Source organism: Numenius arquata, chromosome 4 (assembly GCF_964106895.1).
Source record: "Numenius arquata chromosome 4, bNumArq3.hap1.1, whole genome shotgun sequence".
NCBI classification, from domain to species: Eukaryota; Metazoa; Chordata; class Aves; order Charadriiformes; family Scolopacidae; genus Numenius; species Numenius arquata.
Window position 1 is genome coordinate 45927970 of NC_133579.1, and position 11767 is coordinate 45939736.

Here is an 11767-nt window from a genome sequence, read left to right on the forward strand (position 1 = left end):
AATTTGGTGTCTCAAATTGCTTTTTTTCTTGTTTTAGAAAATAAGTTTTGCAGCTTACGCACTGTAAACTGATAGCTGTTATAAACTGCCAGTTGGGCAGAAACATATTGATTTGCTTTCAGGACACTGAAGCTGAGACAAGAGTGCATACATGCCTGCTGGAAGTGTTACTATGAAAATTGCTTCCCTCCAGAATGTCCACTTGTTAAGAAAAAATATCATATAATTAGAATTCAACACCATTGTGAAAGACTTACAAATAAAGTCTGCTTTTCTCTTAAGATATGAAAAATAAAAAAAAAAATAATAAAAAAATGTAAATAGCAAAACCTGAGTATTAGGAAATAATAGGTCTTTAAAAAAAACAACAAACTGTCCTGAAAAATAAAAATAATATTTCAAATTACCCTCGTATCTCTTTTCCCTACATACTTGGCCTCTGTGAAGCCATAAATGGAAATTCGAGATCTCAGAAAAAAATTTCAAAGGACATATTTACAGAATTTATTTGACATCAGCAAAATTCGTGTACAGGTTTAGAGACTGGTTTTTTGTCCTTTACAAACATCAGACCCTCCAAAAACTTATTCACACACCAAAGCTAAGCCAATGCTAAATTTTCAAGTAATAGAAGGCACCTAAGATCAAGAAGCCCCAAATACAGCTCCGAATTATCATTCTATAAATATTATGAAAGAAGTAAGCTAAACATCAGAGAAAAAAAAAAAAAAAAAGCTGTGAGAGCAGCAGAGAATTTATTCAGGTTGCTCATCAACCTACAAACGCTAATCGATGAAAGCAGTGTTCTGGTAGTCATTGCATTTCAGTGCATGCTTCTAAAAGGCCATTTACTCTTTATAGTTACTCATGAACTTCATCAGAGCCTGACTTCAAACATAATGCTAAATGCTGTATTTCAAATGCAAAAAAAAAGAAATGTAAACAGCTGCACAATAAAGATATTGGTTTGTGTGAATTTATCACATCAGTGACTACTTTCAATAAATCTGACCTTTTTTGGCCAAGCAGGTATCGTGTTGCATTAATCAACACCGGAAAAGTATGGAAGAGGTGAATGGAACAGAATCCATGGCAGGTCTTGAAACACCATTCTAATCCTGGGAAATGACACCTGGTTTACAGACAACTCTGACAAATGTGGTCCTTACATAAAGTTCTCTGAAAGTGCCAGTTTATGAGTCTGTAAAAATATGAAACATTTGAGCTGATTTTTTCCCTGCACTGTAACCTGTCACATCTGTCACTTGAATGTGAATATAATGTACATGGTACATATGAATTTTTTCTTTGAATAGTTTACTTATTGTCATTTTCATTTTGATGGCTATGATGCTGACTAGAATCATAAATTTATTCTTTCTCCAAACAGCTGTTTGATTACCATTTTTACTCTTTGTACTGCAAAAGCACAAAAGATAGAAACACTTTATATGTCCATTCTGCAGTGAGATGCAGTGGAGTGTCACACTGTAGTTTGTGCCAAAATTCAGCAGGCCAGGAGGCTGCTGTTCTGAAATGGTTATCCACATACCCACAACACGTAGAGCTGTTATCTGACCTTTTGCTGACCTCTTCCTTCAAAGCAGTAAGGAAGTCCCAGAACATTTCTGACCTGCTGCAAACCTTAACATCTGTTCTGTGAATGTAATTCAATATACACGCAGAACATCCTTCTTTTCTCCTCATGCATCTTCAGTTTCTATCATACAACTTACAGCAGGATATAAAACACACTCTTCACATTAATGCCTTCATAAGTACTTTCAAGAATAAACGCTGTTATTGGAGATGTGACAAGTTACTGCAAGACTACCTCTTTTGTGCCAAAGAATTAGCTGTTGTCACCCATTCACTTGGAAGTTTTCAGTACAGTTTCTGTTTGTAGCTTCTTTTATACATCATTTTGATGATTTCTAGCTTGGAAACTACTAGTATAGAGGAACTACCCAAGATTTTCAAGAAATTATAAATAGAAATTTGAACAGAATAAATCTTCAAAATCTCTCAGAAGGCTCCAGGAGGTAATCTGACATTTTAAGAAAAGGCAACATCAAAAAAAGACCCATCGTGTCATCCTACACAATCTTACTGTTAGCACAACAAGTACAAAACACTGAGGTGATACATGTAATGCCGCTGAAGCAGACATGCTGAGGAACAGAGTGCCTCAGCGCTGTGCTGGAGGTTAGCATCAGAAACCAGAAACGATCATACAGGTCTGAAATGTAATGACTTTATGCTCCAGAGTGACAATCAAACAGCCACTGCTGCTGGAATCTGGTATACCATAAATTATTTGATGATTGTTGTTCACCATTAATAATAAGTAATCATAATGTGACCCCACTCTGACAGACATAGTACAAATGGAACAAAATTAAACCCTTGTCTCAGATGGCAAAGAATTTGTGACGGGAAACAAACATAAAGAAGTCAGGGAACTGACTTCACTGACAGTGGAACAGGTGTGTTTGCAGTTTTGGTGAGCTCTGAAGTCTAGCAGCAGCAGCTGCCCCAAAATTTTAGATTTCCATGCCATCGAAGCAAACAAGGGTTTTGATGAGGGAGTTAAAAATGCAGTCTTATGTTTTTGCTAAGGTGCACCTGAGAATACGAAGAGCAATTTGCAGGGTATGTTATATATTACAGTTAAAAGGAAAAACTGATTGTATCTTGCATATTTATATACTTGATTCAGGAATATTCTTAGGTAAAACAATAAACTTCAATCAGGGATTTGATTGAAATTTCTGTAGACAGAGGTATTCTTTGAAGCAACTATACAATACAGTGAGATAGATCATTAAATCAGATTACAATTACATACTGTTTACTCTGCAATCTAAATTCAGTATGATTTCTTTACAGGGGCTAAAACAGCAAGCTGTAAAATGCAAACATTTGATTAAACACAAAAAGTGTTCAAGAACACAAATCAGAGTTCAGAAAGGAATAAAAAGAGAAAAGATGGATCTACGAAGACCTCTGAGTAAATGTTATTTTTTTACCATGCATTTAGATAGGAAAGTCTCTTGTTTAGGCAGAAAGATTATATTTTTATATAGGCTGCCAAGCTGCTTCCTCCATCTGTCCTTATTGAAAAGGCTATCCTCCTACCTTCACATTTGGACTTCTCTCCTGTTCTTTTTGACTCTACTCCTTAAAACTGAGACTGCCTTTGTTAATGGTTAAGCAGGTCAGTGATTTGCTGCCAATATGCTAATAAGGAGTCCACTTGCAGCAGTCATGCACACATATTTATCCTCAGATTGCAACAAGCATTGCTTCCTGATGAGTAGAAGTGGACTTGCAGAATGAAGATCTCAGGAAGTGGAGAATCTATTGATTTTTCTTCCCCTCTAACTTAAAAGAGGGCATGCAAAAAACAAACATAGATTTGAGTTTATTTATGTTACACTTTCAGATATGAAACGAAGAAGATTCATATGCACATGTTAAGAAAGTTGTGCTTTTTCAACAAATATAATATTGGTAACGTTGAAATTGATGTTTACACATTTTTAAAGGACTTTCTGGAGGGCCTGAGAACATTCACTGCATTTCAATTAAATGGACGAGAATCTTATGTATTTAAACAGGTTTTTCTCTGCTAAAATTATAACACATACAACAAGTGATAAATAAGTGGCAACAAGACCAGAAAAAAAGACTGATTTCTACTATAAAACTCAAAAAACCCTTTCAGACCCTCAAAATAAAAATTCTGACAAAAGATATTGGGAGGAGAGGATCATCTTTCCTATTTTAAGTTTTAATTAATGTACTTCTCATAAGACAAAGGAAGAAGCTATATTATCTTTCATATTGAAGAATATTCTTCTAAAAATAGCCACATCTTGTCCCCTAAAAACTTACAGCCAAACTAATAGGCAGCACAGAACTTATCTCATATAGTTTGAAGACTGAATGGACATATCCGTATCTGTGTTTGCATATATACGGACATATCACTTTCATGTCCAGCTATTCAGAATAAGGTTAAGGCCATAAAGTTGTGACTACTCACTCTTAGACTATCCTTCAACAGGTTCCACCATTACAGCTTGCAACCAGTAGAGGTCTAGATGCTGATGAAGTAGAAGACAAAAAAAATATATCAGACACTGTTTTATGCAAAAGTCCAATTTTTATCATAATTTCCACACACACTCTAGACTGTGGATACTTTAAGTGTATTGCTGTTACCGCTATCCCTTCTTCAGGTACACCGTGCATCTGTTAAGATCTATGCTTTGCTCATAAAATCCAGGTGAATCTGTTTATGTTTAGTTTTCTGTTAATTTACAATATTAGGCTTTCAATCATAAATTATCCTTGTGAACACCTGCATTGTGAAAAAGAGGGTTATCTACACTGAGCTTAAGGGTCAGATCTATGAAAGGACTAACTAGAGAGGTGCTGGGGCCCAGTGACTGCAGTGATGCAATAGACACAGGTCGCTAATAAATTTGACAGGAAGAGCAAAGGTCCTCATAATGAAATTCAGAGAAGTGCTAGCAACCCAAACAGCCTGGATTAGATACCCGAATCAAGGTTACAAGGAAATATGTGCTTCCACTTGGAACCCACGTCTGAAAATTTTTTCCTGGATGTACTATTTAAAGATAGAAAAAAAAGTCAAGAACAGATAAATTGCACAGCAAGGATTATTTTGTCTTTAAATTACAATGAGAGCAAAGTACCTCCTTCCTGTGAATCTCACTGCAATATTAGAAACCTGAGTTCAGTTTTCCTTGTGCTGAAGGGAAGGGGATATAAACTGATCAATATACTCCAGAAGAAAGACTTGGCTACAGAGTCACAGGGGAAAAGATCACTGTCACTCTTGCCTACTTTGCATACAGAAATAAATGATTCACTGAGCTGAAAGAGAGGGGAAGAGGTGAGCAACATTATTTAGCCTTGTGATTAAGCCACACATTCAAGAGTGTGGGAGAGCAGGGTTTTGCTCTCTTTACAGTGGCTATTTCTTTTCTTTTTTTTTTTTTTTTTTAATCTAGGTATTGTTAAATTTAAGTTGTATTAGCCAGTCCAGATACAGGATAATGTGCAATATGTACCCTGGGTATCCTGTGTGACTACTCTACCATATGTCCTGGCTAATTTTTAAGCAGGAATACAGCACCATGCCCTCCCCTACCAGCCTTCACCACCACCATCAGAGCTGCACAAAAGAGTTAATGAATGTGACAAACATTGGAAATGCATCTAGAGATGGGGACTCACAGTTATCACCTATCTTTGCAATCCCAGCAGGTGTCCCACACAAGACAGCTACAGTCTTATCCTTGTTTTCTAGCAATATACTAGCATTTACAAAGCACAAAGCCATGCATTGTGTGAGAACTGTGAGCTAGTTCCGCAATAACTAAGTCAGGTGCTAGAGTCAACAGAGCTGTGTTAGCATTGTGACATTACAGAAAACATATATTGTCTATCTATCCTACCTGAATTTTATGTGTTTTTTTATATACGCTTTATATAAAAAGATACATGGTCTTATAGAACAATATTGAAATTCAGAAGGCAATAAGTAGAAGCCAAAATGTCAATCTCCTTTCAGAGATTGCCTGGAGGATTTCACAAAATCTCAAAAGATGTTACTTAGTATGTGTACATGTGCATGAAGTGCAGAATCTCAGCACTGCAAATACTGAACAAGTCCTTTTCCTCCACCACTTAGAATCTCTTCTGAAATTAGGACCCCCTCTGAGAAACTTGAGGTCTCCTGAAACTTCTGAGCATGACACTGTTGGCAACTGTACTGTTAGTGACATTCAGTGATTTCTGAAAAATATTTCTAAATTACTATTTGCTAATATAGTACGAAGCGGAAGAAACTATTTCCAAGCCTTGAAGGGCTGACAATAAATATTTCTGATTCTAAGACACCATCTTTCCTTCCTTTCAATGATGACTTCTTAGTGAAGGACTAGTTCTAACTGTCCTAGACCAGCAGGAGACTTTGTGGGTTTGCATAAGACGTGCCTCAGACATCAATTCATGTCTGCAGTGGTCAAACAGTCACGATGTGCTTCACACCATGGCAGGAGGAACTGCAGATACATCAATATTCCACAAGAAACACCATATTTGGAGCTAACAGGGCAAACAGCAGCCACTCACCGTACAAAAGCTGAAAGGTTCTTTAATCTGAAGAAACAAACCACTAAAAAGAAGGCTTCCTACTACAAGCTCAAGAGCTGGAGCAAAAAAATAGTCTGAACTACGTGAAGTCAGGATGCAGGTCAAGTTCTGAGAGACGGAAAATTTTGTTCTCAGTGAAGCAACTGAAAGAAAAACTCAGAGAGTATCTACTCTATCTACTTTGTCCCTCTCAGAGATGATTCATGGATAACACAAGCAGAGAGATGGGCTCTGATCCCTCACACAGGGAAAAGCTCTTCAACAATGCTTGCATATAGATACGTCCCAAGTGTGGACGTATCTATGAAGGAAAAGGAAACTTTCTGTTCTCCCCAGAATTGACAAGGAGAGAGTAGAATGTCTCATATTGATCACCTTTTTTGCATTAGACAGAGACTTCCTGGAGAAAAGCAAGAATGATCAGACAAAAGACTAAATTATGTGTGTTCATTTATACATATACATGTATGTGTATGTGTATGTGTATGTATATGTATATGTATATGTATATGTATATGTATATGTATATGTATGGGGGGGTGCACGTACACGCATGTTCATTTTCCCTCCATGCAAGGGGAAAAAAAATGCAAGGAAGATAAGCTCAGCCTTAGCATTCTCAGAATAAATTCTTCTCTACATCCATGGCAGACAGTAAAATAACTAAGCAACAGCAAGGAAGAGTTAGGCAGGGTATTAGAAAAATGGTAAGGACGCTCAGATATTAGAATCTGCTGTAGCATCACCAGTACTGGAGACATCCAAGAACAGATCAGGCAGTCATTTGTTAGCATAAAACATACAGCTGAAATCTACGTACAGGGGAATAGAATTTATAGGGAGTGGGCGACGAATTATTTGGCCTTGTGAGGTCTGTTCTGGCCCTGTGTTTTTACTGATGATGGAGGAAACAGTGCTGGAGGAAAGCCTTGCTACAAGAAATCTTAGGAATACTTTGCTTCTGTCACTAATTCCTAGCTCAGTACTGTATGCTTTCCAGTAGGGGTAAGACTTCAGAGGTGTGGTTCTATGAATGAAAAACACTGGTTTACCTCCCTTGAGACCTCCTCTTGGGACAATTTGTCAAACATTCACAAAATTTGCAGCAGGAACTGAAAAAATCTAGTTGTGTGATAAGCTAGAAATAATTTGTATATCTACAGACAGTGACCAAGGCCGCCTACATCTTCTTGGAAGCTCAAGAAGTTAAAAAAAAATCCTAATCAGGTCTATTGGCTAAGCCACAGAATCCTCCCTAATGCCACTATGCATGATTTACCAAATAACTGCTCATTCTCATGAACAAATTGTCTCCATCTTGAAAAGTACCCCAGGGAAAAAAATCCCTGATGATGTAAGTATTGGTGAATCTAATGTAGTCACGTTCATTGTAATCATTTTTTCACCTCCACTATGAGAAATCAATATTTTCCCCTGAAATCACCATCAGGTTTCTGGGTACATTATAAGTGTCTTCAACTAGGCACAAAGGATAAAGTGTTTGAAGATTAACGGATATATTTAAAAAGCCATGTTAATACTATTTACATTGTAGAGCAAAAAAGTGCAATTCATTTTTGCAGAAATACATCCCTTTCTATTAGTTGGAGATCTGATTGCCCTAAACATACTGGGTCTAAAACTATTGTATTTTCTGTTGAAGCCTTACAGAGATCAACAGATATTTAGGGATAATTTCCAATACCTACTCAAAGAAAATTAAGTTGTTTTATACAACGGAACTGTCTTAGCTGGAAGAAGTGATATCCGTCTTAGCTTAAAGTATATTGTGATTTTTTTCTGTGTTTCTCTGTACTCCGACTGTAAAATTTTGTTGAACTCCAACCTTATGGCATCTCTTTCCTCCTGAAGTGAAGTGACACACCTAACTCAGGGCCACGACGACTAGTCCAGTGTCTGGTCTACCTGTTCTCCACCCTGCATAGATAAGGGAAAATGATGCTGATTAACATAGAGAGTCCTTAGACCTACATTTTATAGTAAGTGATTTGAAAACAATTCACTTTTTTTTTTTCCATTGGACAAGACAAGATACTAAACTTTAATGGGGGAATTCTTTGAAGAGTATGTCCTCACTCTCTCTCATTTTTGTTCAGTTTTCATATGCCATATCTTGATTGTAGAAATCTCTTCTCAGCCCCATTTGACCTCTGATTTCAGTGGTTATCCATTTTTCCAAAGCTGGCCTGTTTCAACTACCTAACTGCAAATTACTTTGTCCTTCGGATGGTTTTGCGAGAACTAGTAAAACATAGTTCTCAATGGTGATTTAAGCTTACTGCTTTTCTAAATACTCTAGGTAAGTGGGAAGTGGATTTTCTTATGTCTAACATAGCTTGGTTTTTGTTATGGGGAGAGATATCTTAATCTCTTTAGCTGAAGAGTCACAATTAGCTTTTTATTAATTAAAGTGTTTAGAAGGTAAAGATATGATTAAACAATGAATCAAAAACATCTTTCAGGTGGATGCAACAGTCTCTTATCTCCAGCCTTATACACCAGAATGAGAAAACTTTAAATGTATTCAACTCCTTGCCTCCAGGTTGTATCCAAGGTAAGAATAAGTATCCATAGGATCAGTACTACCTTACCCAGCTCAAGTCCATTTTATGCCTTTGCCCAGTCACAGTGTGTATAAAGAAATGCAGAACAACATTAATGATGTTTGCTCAAATAGCACTTGGAGAAATGGTGAGAAAGATTGGCTGTGACCTGCTTCAGAGTTAGAACAAAATCTAATTAATTGCTTATTAAAACTGTCCATGTTGGTTATGCATAAACAACCAGGATTTGAATATACATTCATTCTTCAGGTTTAATTTAAGCACACTGATGACACTTACTGTAGTATACAAAAATATATAGACTCTATAAGGTTAAATAACTAATAGCATAGTTATGTTACACTTATTGATTAAGTTACTGATAAAACAACCAAATGGAAACAAAAGCCTGTCACAGAGTATTCGCAACTTGCAAATTCAGAAACTAGTTTTATGGGCCACAGCTCCAGCAGTAGAAGCCATCCCTAATTAATAATGCCGAAAACATACTAAGAAAATAAAATTTATTTAATACCAAGAATTTCCCTAACTGGTAAACACAGTTTTAGACAAGTTCAAAAAAGTGTGAATAACACTTCAAAGAGTGAGACAGAGTAGATCAACATTTGCCTTTCAAATGTAGAATAACTAGAGAAATGAGTGAAAAAGCAGGTAAAAATATGAAAATAAAAAGAAAAATCATGGAGAAGTTCAAACTTAAGATAAAAACGTGAGGTTAGTCTGCCTAATAAAGACCAGGTGATGCATCATTTTTATATAGGGTTGGAGGTATTTTACTTGTTTAAATATTAACAAAGTTCATGTTTTGTCACCAATATAGGATTCAGAGTGGAATAATACAGCTTTCACAGCAATCATCAATCCCTTCTTCATTTGGTACGAAAGAGAATATAAATAATGCAGGAACAAACTGTTGAACTTTTTCAGTTGCAAACACTAGTGTATCCTAAAAGCAGTCAAAATATGAAAGGCAGTTACATGAGCATTTACCATTTATACTAGATTTGGCATTTTACTTTTTATATTCCGGATCCAAATAATTAGGTAGGGAATTGTAAAATGTAATCCCATGCCCTGTAGCAGTGTGATTATGATTAAGCACATAAATGAGTTTTGCCTGTTTAAAGGCTAATTACTTCCATTCACAAATGAGTTAATGCATTTCAATTTTTTTCGAAAATAAAGGCCTATTCTTGAGAAGAACTGTGTTATTTTCTTATTTAATCAATATTCTATAAACTTCTTAGGCTGATGTGTAAAAGACATTTGGTCCATTTTTCTTATTAATATCTTTATATAAAGAACCCTAGTACACCTAAAAGTACCATACAGGAGAAAAATTTAACACTATAAATGAGGCACCATGTCCTAGCCAGACAGTAGCATCACACATTTTCACATAGTAGTCGATTAGAGTACTAATAATACTTTGCATATCACAACTTCTAACAATTCTCAGCAACTGGCATGCACTGTCAAAAAAAATTCAATACAAAATAAGACCGCTATCAGAACAGCAGGTGTGCAGAAGTTCAAAATCACCAATTTCCTCCAGCTGTACTTTTGGGCGAGAAGATTGTTAAGAATGAAGCAACGTGAGAAGCTTCTTACTTGCTCCGAGCGTTAAGCAGACAGTCCAGTTCCTTTTGAATTCTCTGCAGCACAGCACATTCAATATCTGTCAAAGCTGGAGTACAGCTATCACCTGTGTGTGTACAGGTGCTGGTGACTCTGCTTAGGCGTGGCAAAACAGTGATACTTTTAAATTCTCTTGTATGTAGTAACCACAATGTTAGTAACAATTTGCCTCTGTGTGCCTGAAAGAACGTCTGTACCATTTTCTATTAATTTGTCCCACAACATACCTTAACATCAATGAGTAAACAGAAAATTCAGCAATGTGCTAGAAAAATTTGGATTTTTATGGACCAATAAGGTTCAATAGCATATAATAGCCTTCAGAACCATCACCTACTATAATAGTTTGCAATCTCTAAGTGCTTAAGACTGTCACTGTTTTTTTTTAATTTTCTCACAACAATCGTATAATTAACGATTGATTGCCTTATAGAAGCAAAATGAAAGCTTTATTAGCTTTCAGATGTGCTAACGTCAAAGCATGGCACAGCAGAATGCACTGGTGGTGGAGTCATTTTTGCTCGTGATCGCACTGCTACAGAGCCGCATTACATTCTCAGCATAATTCATAAGCAATTACCATTCTTCTTCCTGTTTTGCCCACTTCAGCTTAAGCTGCTGTATGATGCAGCTCAGCAGCAGGGCAAGCACCTTAACGTCTTCTGGCAAGTATATCTTCCTTACGGAAATAAAACCCTGCAACTTACTGTATCTAAGGGCTGCAAAATTCTTCTACTGACCACATTTATCCTTCTCTGGAATATATTAAGAAAGCTTGGAACAGGAGCATCATCATGAAACGCCTTAAATTGACATGGCTGGCTGAGACACCAAAAGTTTCAAAACTCATTTGCATGTACTAAACTGCTGCGTGTCTACGGACAACACTTCATTTGACAGGCATGGCAGAGCTGATTAAACTTAGGCTCTGCACTGACTCTTCCCAGTCATCCTCAGTTTCTGTCATCCTCTGTGAGCGATGTGTGCTATTGTATAAAATCAAAGGGCTACAGAGATGGCATACAAAATATCTCAAAGCGTGCAACTTACTTGTTTCTGAAATAGGTTGTGCTACTTTGTTGAAAGAGAAAGCTCTTACAATCCAATCTTTTTCCCTCTGCATGGGAAATAGTCGTTATGGGTTTTACCCTAACCATGTCAGACACAGAAGCTACTGATATTATAACAATGTTAATTTCTTACTTAGGTTTCATTAATAAGCCTAAAGATTCAAAGAATAGGAGAATGTGGTCTACACAGACAGAGATTTATTGCCAGTATTTTCTGGTTTGGATTTTGGTTACAGCAGAGCACATAGCTGCTGCATCTTCTCCAAGATCGTGATTTGGCTAAAC